This window comes from Arachis ipaensis, chromosome B3 (genome assembly GCF_059453495.1).
Source record: "Arachis ipaensis isolate K30076 ecotype BB chromosome B3, ASM5945349v1, whole genome shotgun sequence".
Taxonomy (NCBI): domain Eukaryota; kingdom Viridiplantae; phylum Streptophyta; class Magnoliopsida; order Fabales; family Fabaceae; genus Arachis; species Arachis ipaensis.
The window spans coordinates 6,568,000-6,584,054 of NC_142438.1; the positions used below are offsets into that span (position 1 = coordinate 6,568,000).

At 30.3% G+C, this 16,055-nt stretch overlaps 1 long non-coding RNA gene across 1 annotated transcript; it reads left to right on the forward strand.

The window, feature by feature from the left end:
* The first annotated feature begins 4,257 nt into the window (after positions 1–4,257).
* LOC110269916 (uncharacterized) lies at positions 4,258–6,819 on the forward strand. Its single transcript, XR_015907267.1, has 3 exons — positions 4,258–4,289; positions 5,494–5,599; positions 6,399–6,819. It is a non-coding gene; the product is annotated as an uncharacterized LOC110269916 (long non-coding RNA).
* The last annotated feature ends 9,236 nt before the right edge of the window (positions 6,820–16,055 follow it).

The following is a 16,055-nucleotide window of genomic DNA, read 5'->3' on the forward strand; positions in this document are numbered from 1 at the left end:
AATTTAATACTTTAATTTTATAAAAAAAGAAAATTAATTATCTTTAATTTTAAATTAGAATACTTAATTAAAATCCAATTAGCAAATTGATAAATAAATAATATTTTTTAAAATAATTTTAAAGAATTAAATTAGATTTTAAATTTATACATTATATCATAATTTTTATTAGAAATCATGTGTAGCTTTCGAAACAGACTTCATTAACAGCCTTCTTGCACCATTGATTTAACCATTATTATTATTATTATTATTATTATTATTATTATTATTATTATTATTATTATTATTATTATTCCATCCAGCCACATACATACAGACACACCCATACCTCCATGTTTCCTTCAGCAGCCGCCATTACCCCCTCACCCTCTTAACTCCTTCACATTTGTAACACACACAAACCCACACATACTGAGACAGAGAGAAAAGAAAGGAAAGAGAGAAAAGAGGGCTGAACGGAGAAGAAGGAAGGGAGGGGGACGACCGCCGCCGACGCGTCTTGCCATAGCCACCGCCACCGAGCTGCCGGACTGAGCTAAGAAGGAGAAGAGGCCGCTGTTGTCATCGAGCTTGATGTCGTCCATAGCCGCCGCCGTTGTGCTCCAGCTTGTCGCCACCATCGCGGACCGCCGCTGCCACCGCGCCACTCATCACCGTCGCAAGGAAGGCCAGGATCGAGGGAGAGAGTCGCGCGAGGAGTTGCCGTCGCCGCCGTTCGCGAGAGAGAGACAGACGCGTTGCGCGGGAGTTGCCGTCGTGGGGTGTGTTGCCGTTGAGAAGCCGTCGCTGCCAGATCCGCCGCTGGCGGAGCTTCTGTCCGAGTCCTGCCGCCGGAGAACACCTCTGCCGCCATTGAGATCTGTCGCCGATAAGGTTTTAGGTTGGTTTTCGTTTCCTTTGAATTTCCGGGAGCTTAATCATCGATGTATGTTTGTTTCAGTCACCGTTGCCGGAGTTCTGGTCGTTGCTTCCGTTCGAGGTGGCTGCCGGAGCTGCCGCCAAACTGGTTCAGCGACCGCCGTTGTTTCATTTTCTTAGTTCGGTAAGTATTTATGTTTCGGAAAACCCGTGTTAGTATTCTGTTATATTTGGTTATAAACTCTGAGGTTCTGGTAACGTAGGGTCATGTTTTGAGCGTCGTATGTCGCTCTTAAGTTGCTGTGAGTGCTGCGAAAGTGATCAGGGACTGAGTTTGTGGTTGCTGTTGGTTTCGGGTTAAGAGAAATGGTTTCGTTGACGCATTTTGAGTTATGGTTTCGACGAGTCAAGGTAGGGGCTTTCCTTAAAATATATTTATATTACAGAGTTGTGATAAATAGATATTAATGTGAGAGAACATATGCCTGTGATTATAATTGTCTTTTAAATGTGGTTGTTTGCTGGACTGAATGACTGATTGCTTGAATAGTTTGTGATTGCTGAAAAGAAATCAGTTTGAAAGGTTATTTAGTTGATTATTATGAAAAATGACTTTTCTTGGTTTTGAAGCTATTTTTGATGATGTAAAGGAATTGGCTTTGGAAATTGTTTAATTTTGAGTTAGTGACTTTATAAATGATTTAGTATTTGAGCTGGTTTGATTTTAAAAAGAGATTTATTATGGGCACTGATTCGCTTTGAAAATAATTTGATATTGAAACTAGCTGAATCTTGGAAAATGATTAAGGTTTTGGAAAGGTTTGAGAAATGTTTGGATGGGACCCGAAAAGGGTGGCAGAATCCGAGTTTTAGAGGAGATGCTGCCGAAATTTTATAAAATTAGAAGTTTCATTTGAAGTAGTTATTTTAAAAGTTATGTTTTTGATTGAGAATTGTTAGTGAATGAAACGGAAAGAAGGATGATGAGGATTGATTTGAAATATGATTTTTGAATGAATTTGGAAATGGGATATGGATTGACGAATGATGATGATATTGAGAATGACGTAGATATTAATGAATGATAAATGAATTATTTATATGGCTTATGAATTCGAAATATATGAGATACGAGGTTCCCTGAATTAAGTGCCGTGGCTTGCCACCACGTGTACCAGGTTGAAAACTCGATACTCTGTTGACCCTACGACGTAAGTGTGACCGGGCACTATATAAATTCCCGGGAATGTTACCCCCATTGAGCAATATTGATTATTTGAGAAAAAAGCTATGCATAGACTCTTGGGGATGCACGTCGGGGGACAGTCTAAGGACAATTTAGACTTGTCGGGTTAGCTGGATAACCGACAAATGAGCCTCATCAGCCATAGGACAGGCATGCATCATATGCATTTGTATGTTTTGCTTGGGTTTGAACTTGTTTTGGTTTGCCTAATTGCTAAACTGTTCTTAACTGCTACTTGAATTATTTGCTGTAACTGCTACCTACTTGTGCTTTCCTTGTCTGTCTTGCTTGTGTTTGTCCTGGCGTGCTACATTTGAGAATGAACCTTGGTGCTGAAATGATGACTGTGTTGTTTGATTGCGTGGTTGGTTTCTGATTGAGATTTTCTTATAAGAAAGGAAATGTTTTGAATTTCTGAAAGATTAAACGTTGTTTCTTTGAAAAAGTTTTTGAACGATTTCCTATGGGTTTAAAAGATTCATAAAGCAATGATAATCACTGAGTTTGAGAACAGTTTTCTTATTAAATATCTTCTTATGACAACTTTGAAATTCCATGGTGAGACCGTGTGGTTAGGTTCTCACCCCCCTACAGCTTTACCTTTTCAGGAACCGGATGAAGAAGCATTAAGAAGTGTCATACTGCGTTTGGTTTATATGCTGTTGTATTATTTAGATTATTTTCTTCCCTCGTCTTTATTATTACAAGTTTGTAAGAGGGATAGGAATTGTATGTTTTATATGTGTAATATATTGAGTTATTATGTAAGGAGTCTTGTATATGAATCTATGCCTGTTTGTTTGTTTTTTTTAAGACAAAGTATTTACTTCCGATGTTCAAAGAAATCAGCGATACAGTGTCGAGTCACATGCTCCTATTTTAGTATTTAATATGTAAAGTAGTCGTAATATATCAGAGTAGCGCAGCCGGAAGCGTGACTTCTGATAGTGAGGGTGTTACAGAAAGGTATGTACTCTCAACATTAAAGAAACATTAATGATATAATGATATGAAAAGTTATGTAAATGCACATAGTAGAATTTGTGTATATTAAATAGTTAAATAAAATATGGTAGAAAGGTATGTACTCTCAACATTAAAGGAACATTGATGATATAATGATATGAAAAGTCATGTAAATGCATCGGATAAAATTAGGATATACTAAATAATTAAATAAAACATGATAGAAAGGTATGTACTCATGAATTAAGAGATTATGAATGACAAAAATAGATAGACATGGTCAATATGGATAAGGGATGAGAAAAATGTACTTAATGCCATGAGACACATGAAAGATAGTAACCATACATGGATGGAAGAAAAATAACTAGAACATACTACATGCCAACATAAAGTGAGAAAGGCATAATTCCCTACTCTTTTTCCTAACGCTTCTTCGAGCTTGCCTCTTGTATTTGCACACAGAATATTATTTCTTTATAGAGAGAGAAGGGAGAGGATTAGTATTTGAGAGGAGTGATTTTCTACCTATGGGTGCTCCTCTATTTATATACATTTCGGGATAGGGTGGTTGGGATATTTTAAATTTCAAACGGAGGGTGGTTACTAGGTTCCTATCCATAAATTTAAAATTCTAAGCTTATCTCCTAACTGATTTTCAAATTTCGAATTTAATTTTGTTTCTAGAAGAGTGGTTGTTACAATTATATTTATAAATATATACTAGTGACTTAACATACACCAACTTAATAAAAAGAAACGCAGATAGAAAAAAATCGAAAACAAAACCTATCTAGGAGATGCATGGATATTATGAATTTTGAAAGTAATTTGATATGGTGATTTGTGATGGGTAGACTTGAAGAGAAAATAGTGGTCTCACACCAATGGAAGGAAATGGAAATGAAATTAAGCATCTACATGACTCATATACATGTATGCATGTATGCATGCATATACAAATAAAATGGGAAAAAAGTAATGTCTCAATCAATGATACAAAAAATGGGAAGGGAATATTAGTTGTATATGTTGCTCCTAAAGAGTTGAGTTGAGACTCATGGAATAATGCAAATTAATTAACCTTAATAATATTAATAATAAATAATAATGGAATACAGCACCTACTAGAATTTCCTATTTATAGAGTTGCTTTAATTTGTATTCATCTCTTCAAACTAAACCACAAACTCATCAACCACTTCATTCAACACAGGTTAGCTTCTTTTTTATTTTCTTTATTTTATTTTATTTTTTTTAAAGAAGTTTAGCAGAGCTTAGCCAGTTAGCTAGCCTCCCTTCTCTCTTTTTCCTCTCTATGTCTAACTGATGAAATATTTATATCTCGTTACGATTTAAATCCCTTATTAATAATCTATTTTTCAAATGTTTTTATTTTTATTTTATTTTTTAAACATTATTTTGTTCCTTTTTAATTTGCAGCATATTCTAATTCTCTACTGGTTGATTGATGAATTTCTTTCATTTTTGATCATTATTTTCTTTTCTTCCCCTACTCTTATCCTTTCTTGTATATATATTATTTTTTAATTAAAAGAATTGTAAATTTGTGCCTTAAAAGCTTGGACAAATATGTTTTAACTTTATTTTTTTATTAATTTATTCACAATTATTTTAAGTACATTTAATGAAGAAGAGAAAAGGCAAGGAATCATCACATTACTGTGGATTAATATTCTATTCACTAATCCATATCTTCTTATCTTATATGAAATATTAACTTTGAAAAAAAAAAACAGGCAAGTCATGAAGTGCAATGTACTGTAAATGGGGGATTTTTTTTAAATAAATAATTTAATTATTTTAATTACCAAAATATGTAATTTGTAACGTATTTATCGATTTATATTATATTAATTTATCTTGTGTACGATAATTATAAATGTATCTCAAGATATATAAAACTTGAAAAAATACACCTATTTCGTTTACAGTGTAAATGAGATACATTTATAATTATCTCGTTTGTACTGTGTAAATAAGATATGTGTATTTTTTCAAATTTTATATATCTTGTTTACACTTTACCGTGTAAACGAGATATTTTCATAATTATTTTGTTTACTGTATAAACGAGATAAATCAATACAATGTAAATTAGTAAATACACTACAAATTACATATTTTGATAATTAAAATAATTAAATTATTTATTTAAAAAATCCCCCCTGGCTAGTCTTTTCTTTTATTTAAAATTTTTAGTATACTTTTATTTGGTGATGCTTTATATAGTAAAAGGAAGAACTTTAATGAGAAAAGGAAGAAATAACAAAAAATAGTATCCATATAGTGACACACTACTACCTTATTTATTCCACAATACAATTACATCAAAGTGACAGTGAATTAATGAAGCAATTAATTATCTTATATATACATTGTTAATCCTATGAGATCAGAGCACAAGGGAAGAAAAGGAGGATATACATGATGCATCATCATCAGCAGAACAAGCCTAATTCTTTCTGTGCAGTCATCATGAATGGCCTCAACACCCATCACTTGGTGAGAATAGTGTTTATATATATTAATTTGTTTTATATAATTATTATTTACAATGTAATTAATGAGTTTATGATATAAATACTTGCTTTTCTTTATATATAATATATACTTTTATTATTAGTTGTAAGTGTCCTTGTTTGGCTTTAATTTTTCAGAAAATACCAACCAAGTTTCTGAATTATTTGGATAAAAAATTGATGAGGAATGCAATTCTAATAGGCCCTTGTGGGGGCAAGTGGCAAGTGAGCATAATCAAGAGAGAAAATGGAGTTTACATGGACCATGGTTGGTCAAAGTTTCTACAAGAAAACCTAGTTAAGCATGAGGATTTCTTGGTTTTCACATATGATGGAAATAATAACCATTTCAAGGTCCAAATATTTTGTAAAAATGGATGTGAAGCTCCAAAACCTAAGAAGAGTAGACCAACAACTTCATGCCCTCAGATTTCACCTGAAAATGAAAGATCATAAAAAGAATCGGTAACTTTTTTTTATCAATCACTACCATTATTGCTTGACTTGATTATTTCACATTTCTAAGGTTCTAGGTTTATGTCTTTCAATCATTTAAGATATAAAATACTAAGATATTAATGCAGAGATAAAATATAAAAATTGTATATAGAAAATGAACAAATTTTAGTTATAAAATAAATTTTTTTTTTTTGTATAAGTCTTCTTTAATTAATTAAATTGTGTTTTTCTAATGTCTTCGTATTTATTTTCTGAGATTAATAAAATGACGTAGAATATATATATGTTATGGTAATATACTTTGGCATCACATTATTTTGCAGAATATTGGTATTGAGTTTGTCAGAGATTATGTTACTTCTGCTCAATTGCTCCTGCTGTGAAGATCTTCACCTTTGAAAGTTTCTTAATTAGTCTCTTATTAGGAAAGTGTTGAGAAGTGAGTGTGCATTCTTATTTAATTAATTAGCTTTAATCAAGTGTTTAACATAGGAACTTTATGTGATGCAGTGTGTTTCCTATGCAAGTTTTCTAATTTTTATACTTAGAGTTTAATTTTAAGGGAAATGCTACTTAGTGCTTGTTTGGGCGCTATTATTTTGATAAAAAAAGATATTTTTTCAATGAAAAAATATCTTTTTTATTTTTTAGCGTGTTTGGCAAATTTCTAGTAGTAAAAGTAAAAACACTAGAAAAAAAAAAGATCTTTTTTGAGAAGCTGTAATTTACATCTTTTTTTAGGGCTTGTTTGGGTGAGCTTCTAAGAAAAGATCTTTTTTCGAGTTATCTTTTTTTAAAAGATCTTATGAAGAAGTAAAAGTAATTTTATGTTTGGATATCTCATACAAAAAGATCTTTTTATCTATCAATTATGTTTGGGTATAACAATATAAAAGTACTTTTTTGTTTATTTATTACATGAAAAACATCTTTTTTTTTTTAAAGAAAAAAGATCTTTTAAAAAAAGATGTAAATTACAGCTTCTCAAAAAAGATATTTTTTTTTATTTTACTAGTGCTTTTACTTTTACTACTAGAAATTTGCCAAACATGCTAAAAAATAAAAAAAAAAAATCTTTTTTCATTGAAAAAAGATCTTTTTTTAACAAAATAATGGCGCCCAAACATGCACTTAAAATATATTTTTCTCTTAAAAAAATATGTTTTTCATCTAATAAATAAACAAAAAAGTACTTTTATATCGTTATACCTAAATATAATTGATAGATAAAAAGATCTTTTTGCATGAGATACACAAACATAAAATTACTTTTACTTTTTCATAAGATCTTTTAAAAAAAGATAACTCGAAAAAAGATCTTTTCTTAGAAGCTCACCCAAACATACTCTTAAACAATGATCATTTTGAATAACATAAACAACTACCAATCACATCAAAATACACTACACCCTAATTTAATGCTACTAATTAAATTTAAGGTTAATTTACTCTTTTAACCCTATTAATTCACATTGTTCAAAAATATTGTTGGTTACCTATATTTTTCTTAATTTTAATGCAATTATATCCGGTCGTTTTGTATGATCATTCACATAATTAATGAAAATAATAGTTACTTTTGATGATGTGGCATTACGTAATTAGATATACATACAAAATTCAATTATTAAATATAAACTTATTCGTTCTATCTCTTAAATATGATTTGTATATGTATTATATGGCCTGTTAATTAGAAGATACATTGAACATCAGGTGTAACCTGCATTGACGAGCCTCATCGTATATATAAAATTGTTACTTGCTGTTAATGGCCACATATATGAAAATAACTTAATTCCAGTTGCAAAAAATATAATTGATTATTGAAAGAAAAATATAATACTCTTTTTTTTTTTTTACCAAAGATATGATACTCGAACCCGCAACCTTTTAATTGAGTATAGAGAGACTATGCCATTTGAGCTATTACTCATTAACAAAAAAATATAATACTTTTCCTTATATATAATATTAGTGTTTTAATAGGTATTAATATTTTTATTAGTTTATTTTTTTATTTAATTATTTGAATTAATCTAATAGTCAATTTATTAGTTCGTTTAGACAAATATGTTATACAGTAATCTGCAAATTCTTAAATGAAATTCATATTCGTAGTAAATTATTATATTGATCTACGATTAGGGAGAAATATCATAAAAAACTAAAATAAATATTTTTTATTTATTAAAATGTGTGAAATAACTGTAAATATGAGATTTATTTAGATGATAAATATTTTAAACTCAAACTAATTGATCTGGTGTTCAAATTTTAAAAATAGCAAAAAAATATAAGTTTGATGATACTCTATTTCATAAAAATAATTTTTTTTTGGTGTTGTATAAATACTCTATTTCATAATACATAACAATACTAACACCTATGCATTTATTTAGTATGATAGCATTGTAAATATATTAAGTTTTTAAAATATAATAATATTAATAAGTTCAAGATTAGTGACTTATGCTCATTTTTGTTCATGGTATCCATAAATCAAATGAAGGTCCACATGTATGAACATAGCTTGAAATCAATGAATCCACAAAAATTGATCAGGATAGAAAATGAATTCTTTTAATTTTTTAGATAATTTTTTATTATTTAATATTTTGAATAAAGTAATAATTAAGTTTTCCAGGATTTTGTGTTTGGATAATTTAGTAGTCTTTGAAAAAAAATGATAAATACATCTTTCAAAAAAGTAGATGTTGAATGCGTTACATGCTTTTGTCAGTCCATATAACAAAACTGAACGAAATTGTTTTGTTATCCCATTATGTGAATTGATATGTCTGTTTCTGTCACATTTGTAATTAGACAATGTCTTGTTTTAAAATTTTTTTCCTTCATATCTGTTTCACTTTGGCTCTTAATCTCTCAAGTTATTTTTTATTTTTACCTATTAATTTTAAGGGAAAGGATGAAGTCAAAGAGTCTTGGCTCAATAAAGTAACAAAAGTCACGATTCTTCTTCAACATATTAGCAAGGAAGAAGACGTCCTCAAAGGAAATGGTGTTAGCAGAGAGACATTTTCAACTCAAGTAAAAAATGTTGATGCTTTTATCAGCTAGTGTATCTCCCCTTGTCAATTTCCTTTATGGTGGTCCCATTGTTTGAAACAAATTGTTTAATCTTCTAGAAAGCATAGTTTTCAGCCTATTTTATTGAGTATGATACATTTTATCACATTAAGAATTGTTTATGCATTTGTTGTTAGTTTTGGGGGCTTTCGCTTATTTGTTTACGATTACTGAAAGTTGTGATTAGCACAAAACCTAGGGATTTTTTTCGTTTATAAAATAAAATAATTAATTATTTTCCCAAAAAAGACTTTTCAACTTTATTTTTAAGGATACGATTTTTTTTGGGAATAACAGTAAGTTCGCCGCACCCCCGATGAACTATATGATGAGTTCGGCAGACTATTTAAATTTGTGGGACCATTTTGATTTGTCCCTTTCTTCCTCTATTCTCCCTTCCAAATTTTCTCTAATACTCTTTTCTGTCTTTTCGACATCCATAAAGTTTAGTGTGGGCGATTTTCTCAGTTTCAGGTTAGTAACTAATAGTCTATTTTTTAATCTTAATTAGAATTATTTGGTTTACTGTTTACATGTTAGATGAAATTGTTAGGTATAGATTGTTTGTTGGTTAGAATAACAGATTTAATATTTACATGTTAGTTAGTTAGACGTACATTTAAGTGTTGTTATGTTAGGTATATTATTTTGTGTTACCGTTTTTTATAGTTACTATTTATTGGCTATAAACATGTTAATGAATATAAGAAAATATATTATTAGTTAATTTAGTCAGAGTTATTAGCTTGCGTTGTGGTGTAACATGCTCCTGTAAGTACGAAAGAAAGAACGACCACGCCTCTTTTGTCTCACCCTCAACAACTGCAAATGCAATGAGCAGAATGTTTGCATTGCCGTCTTGCGCTATGGCCATCAAAAAAGTTACACCGTATTTACCATATAGGTGGGTGCCATTTATGGAGATAAGTGGCTTGCAATGCTTAAAGGCCCCAACACACGGTGAAAATGTTCAAAAGACCTGATGAAACATCACAGTGTCGGTGGAGGCAGGCCAGGGCTGTGTCACTAGTTGCACCCAAGTACCTAAATGGACATACGTTAGTCGGCCTTTTTGTACACGGCTGAATTATTTAATAGCGAATAACTATACCAGAAATAAATCTTACCGGGCAAGTACATTTGCATAGTGAATAACCACAGAGGAAGCTCGTTGTATGACTCCTCTCAATCGCCATATATTCTAGCGACGACTCTCTGTTTTACAAGCCAAATCTTTCTGTACAATGCCTTGTAACCAAAGTGATTCTCCACACCTCCTTGTAGAACCCGGATGCTGATTGTTGGATCGGCCCTGACCATCGTGAAAATGTGTTGTACAATCACTTTCAAATCCAACCTACGATGATCTTGCCCCATCGAAGTTTGCATGCAAGTATGAAGACCAGTGTATCTCCTAACTTCCCACCTTTCTTACTTTCGGCGATATGATATGAGTATGCTCCAATTACAACCTGGTCCGAACTAGATACATCGTGCATTGTACCTCCAATGGTCACTCTCTATTATTTTGTACTCTGCAGCCCTCCTTATGCTGTACTGCTTAACTGCCAACATGACTTCTTCCTTGCTCCCAAATTGTTGTCCAACCTCAAACTCGTTGCTTGGGTCATCTTCAGGACCTCCTTGGGTAAACGACCAATCCGAAGTCATTGCATCGAGATTCAACATCGTGAAATGATCCGACCGGTCATATGGTCGAGAAATGGTAGGCTGTGTCAGAGCAATCTGTGAGTCACCGTAGTAGTTCATCTCCTGTTCCTACTCACCATCATCAGGGATTTCGGGTGGTTCTTCGTCAGCATCGTCTCCAACATCGGGGTTGACTTATACTGCTCCATCATCGGATCTCTGATAGAAGAACCGTCATGACTTTCAAGCCCATCATCCATTAAGTCAACGTTACAAGCTTCAACATTAGACCCCTCCTGACTACCCTCGGGTGACATATTTAGATCCATCATTGTCCTTCTGATAGTTCGTCTAACAACTCCACTCGTCAGACTATCATCGACAGTATCTGCAGATGATCCTCAGCCACCAAAGTCAACAAGAAACACGTATAATTCCAACAGATCAATATTGGTTCATCGGTTGTGCCACGATCTTATAAGTCGTACGTCCTTGTCATCGTGCAATCGGTACCTAATTCAAAACAATTGAAATATCACTCACAATGATGGTCTGATAAATATACTAGTAACAGAGACAAAGACAACACAATTGTAATATACCTCTTATAAAACAAATTGCCATCTAACTCGGTCGAATATCTGTAGTAAATTTTTTTCACCCTTTTAGATTCCTGCTATCCGATGGAAAATATCACATTCTTCAAAGTGGTTAAACTGTTGACTTCCGGTGTCATATAGGTTATTATCGGTTGGCCCGATCTAAAGACAATTGAACATTCTTCATCATACACTATTTCACCATCGTAATGAATGGATAACAATGGATTTCCTGACATTGTCGTGACAATGTTAATAGTGAGAAAGAAAGTAAACAGAGAAATTGTGGCTACTTGATCTTTCTCTCCAATAGGCCTGTTTTTATTTCCGAACTCATCATACAATTCGCCAGGGGGTGCGGAACTTGCTGTTATTCCAAAAAAAAAATCGTATCCTTGAAAATAAAGCTGAAAAATCTTTTCTGGGAAAATAATTAATTATTTTATTTTATAAACGAAAAAAATCCCAAAAACTAGTATCACTTTTAGTATTATTTATGTCATAATAAAAAAAAGACAAACATGTTCCTAATTCTTTAGTTAACTGTTGTCTCAGTATATTCAAATGATGATTGTGTTTCTACTTAGCAGATGGAAAAATTTGTTGTTTCTGTGTTTGACCATGAAAAAATTTTGTGACAAACAAACAAGGAGAGTTGAGTTACCGGGATGAGTTAGTTGAGAGGTTTCCAAAGATGGATTTGGACCTTATCAACTTCTTTGACTTGAAGGAACTATTCAAAAGTTTGAAATACGATGATTACAAAACAATTATGTAGTTTGATTCGAATGCTACTAATTTAGAAGTCGGGTTGCATCCTATTTTTGGAGATTCAGAGATCAATGGTTCAAGGGAACACAAAATACAAAACAAAGAGTGTGAGGAGTTCAATATATATATTTTGAGCGTCATATTCTTGGTGGTGAAGATGTTATAGGATGTGATGAAGCCGGTGATCTATCCCCCTATTTCTGATTATGACACTGATGATGATGGTTACGAGAACGTTGAAGATGAGCTGTACAAGCCTCCACCTCCTTATTTTGGAGAATCAGACACTGATGTTGAAGAGGAGCAGCAAGAGAGATGAAAAAAAGAAGACTGTAAATAGTAACCATTTTTTAAAAGGAGAGAAAGTTACTAATGAAGAGAGTCCTGAACTTAGCAAATTTTCTAAACGTCGAAAGAAGAAGGAATATAAGAAGGTGATGAGGAGTTAAGACTGCGACAAGGGGCTACACAGCATGCGGAGAATTCTAATTCAAGTGAGCACCCAATTGAAATTGGAGATGACGGAGATGAAGAACATCATGAACATCCAGAAAATGCTGAAGAGGCTGAAGATGACCCTTTTGTTGGGTCCTTTTTAGGGAAAACACGCGCTCACAAAGAGTCAGATAATGAAAAAGTGTTTGATTATGAATCGGAGGACTTGCACATTCCTGTTTTGAATTAGGTACAATATATTGTGCAGTTATGATAATATTTTGTTATATATTTTCTTTCGATTTAGTAACACAAACTTCAAGTATTCAGTCTTTTCTGGATTAAGCCTTGTAATAGAAAACAATCATTTGGAAGCTTTGATAATATAACAATGCTCTTATGGCTATATGGTTATATGATTTTTTTTATTTCATTTCATCATTATGAACATCATATTTATTAATACCAACATACATGATAAAGTATAAAATGATTCAAAAATACTTGTTTATTACTACATTCATAATAATACAATTATAATGCTACTACATTCATGCATCAGCTATCTAATTTGATTCACCCACAACTCTTACTTCACACATTTACAATAATTGCAATTAAAATACCAGCCATAAAATATATAACATTTCTAAATCTATTACTAATAATTTTACTTGGAGTTTTTTTATTTCTACAATCCATTTTCAATTCTCACAATTCTCTCCTTTATATCAAGTAATCTATCTTTCATTTCCTGCATAAAACTTTGAACCTCCATATCTCTAATAACATCATCTAACCATTTAAAGAACTTGTAATATGATAAATTGTCCTGTAATAAGAACCAAAAATACATACCACCATGAATGATAGATATGAATTTCAATTAAATAGAACACTCAAAATTCAAAAAATAAAATAAATTAACAATTATCCAATAGTTTGAGCACTCTAATAACAATTTATTTGGATTCTCCACTGTTCCAGACTTGTATATTATTACATATAGTTAACAATTACATTTGGGAGCGATTTTATTGTTGAACCCTCTTCCATGTGTTGAGTCGCCCCTATAATTCCAGCCACTTCTTTCATTCTTTTCTCTTTGGCGCCTCGTGCTTATGGAGATTCCAGTACTATTCATTCTACGTTGTGCTAAAATTTTGTTTTAGGGCGAATAATTTGCACAATTAGAGTTTGAGACATGTTAAAATCAAATAACATTGAAGGACTAGTTTATCCTCATCATTTAGAATAAATCCAATGTAGCATTAAACGGATACCTCAATCACTTTAATCGTCCATATCAAAGGCGCCGTTAATCTTATTAACAGAAAGTCGTATCGTGTTCATGTTTCATTTTCTACGAGATGTATTTGTCCCTTTGTTTTTCAAAGACTAAATTATTCGAAGGCAAAATTCTTAAGAATTTAATTCTCATTTTACTCTAATATTTTTTTTTGGTAACAATTTGGATGAATTTAATATAGGTCAGCTCATCATCATCAAGTTTATGATATATATTTAATAAATTTAATGAATATTTATAAAAATAATTCTGGTATGGTTACAAAAATGACTCAAGTCCTATTTTAAGACATTTTTTAATTATTGGTGGTGACAATAGTATTTTACTGCTTGAAGATTAATTAAAGTAGGTTCAATCTACTTATAAAGTTATTAAAAAATATTCACAAACAATGTGGTTTACTTTAATTCAATTGTTTCGAATTGTTTCTTATGTAAGAACTAAACTCTTTTTACAAATATAGTGACTCCTCTCTTTTAACATATGCCAAATGTTTAGTTCTTTTTCATTATTTTAGTAATTTATCTCTTCTACAAAACTAATTAGTGCCAAATAATAATACTGTTCTTATTGCCCTAGTAAGGTAGTACAGTGTTTAAAGAGTCGTAAAATTAAAATAAATAGTTTATCAAATTTGTTAGCAATATAACTTAATTTTAAATTGAGAAATACTATAGAGGATGAGTATAATTTATTATTTTTTGCTTGCAGTTATCTATTAATATTTAAAAGTGTGAGTTAAAAGTATGTTATTAGATTATTAAATTAAGAGAATGGATTGATAATTAAAATTACTTACAAAAAACTTGTCTTTTAATATTTTTCTTTTAAATTTATTCATGTATATTTTTAATTAACAAGAGATTAAAACTATTATAAAATATTGCTACTAAAATTTAAATTAGATTAAATTATTTATCAATGGGACCAATAAAATAAACCCACATCCACCCAAGTGAAGCGATTAAGGTTTGGTTTTGTAAAATTTTTTGAAGAGGTGCTTGTGCTTAAACTTTTCATTTTGTGTTTGATAAATAAAAAAGATCATATGTTTGTGTTTGCAACTTTTAAAAGATCGGGGTATTTTTGAAAGTATCGAAGATAGAGCTTTCAAAGTTAGCTTGTGCTTTTTTCAAATTTAAAAATATAATATAACCTCATATATTAACTAATTTTTAAATTTAATACTTGCATTTATATTTATTATAGATTTATAGTATTTTTAAATTTTAAAAATTATTTTACCAAACGCAATTATTGTTGCTTGTATTTATTGAAAGCTATTTTTAATTTGATTTATCAAACATAAATACGACAACTTTTAAAAAACTATCTTTTAAAAATTAGCTTTTATAAGCTACTTTTAAAAAGTAAAAATTTTAATAAACTAAGTCTAAATAAGTTCAAATTATAAATTAATTAAATACAATTATATTATCTGTAGGGAATAAATTACAAAAAATGTATTCGAATTATTTTGGCGCTAATAAAATATTTTTGAATTTTGTTATTGAAAAAATATGCTCAAATTATTTAAAAACTTGATAAAAATATCCTCGTTGTTTTCTATTAACATAGAATGTCTCAATTCACCGATGTGTATTTTTGGTACGTTTTTAAATTATTTGAAAAAATTTGTGTTAGTCACAAAATTCGGAGATATTTTTGTTAACCACAAAATAATTTGAGTGTATTTTTTATAGTCTATCTGTACTTAGACAAAAAATTAGCAACTAAATTAATCATTCATATTAAATTTAAATTCAATTTTGTCGATAACAAAATTTAAAAATATTTTTGTTGACAACAAAATAATTTAAGTATATTTTTTTTGTTTACCTATATATAAATAAAAATTAACAACTAAATTAATTATTTATATAAAATATAAATTAATTTTAATATACTATCCACACCAACATAAAACAATTTTATAAATTTATTTAATTATCTAATATCATATTAATAAAAATAATTATTTTTTATATTAATTATAGAAATAATTATTTAAAATAATTTAATATATTTAATTAAATTATTATTTAAGGATACTCAACTTTTAACTTTTTCATATGAGGTGGAGGCTTAATTTTTTTTAATTAAATAACTTTCTCTTTGGCAGTTTC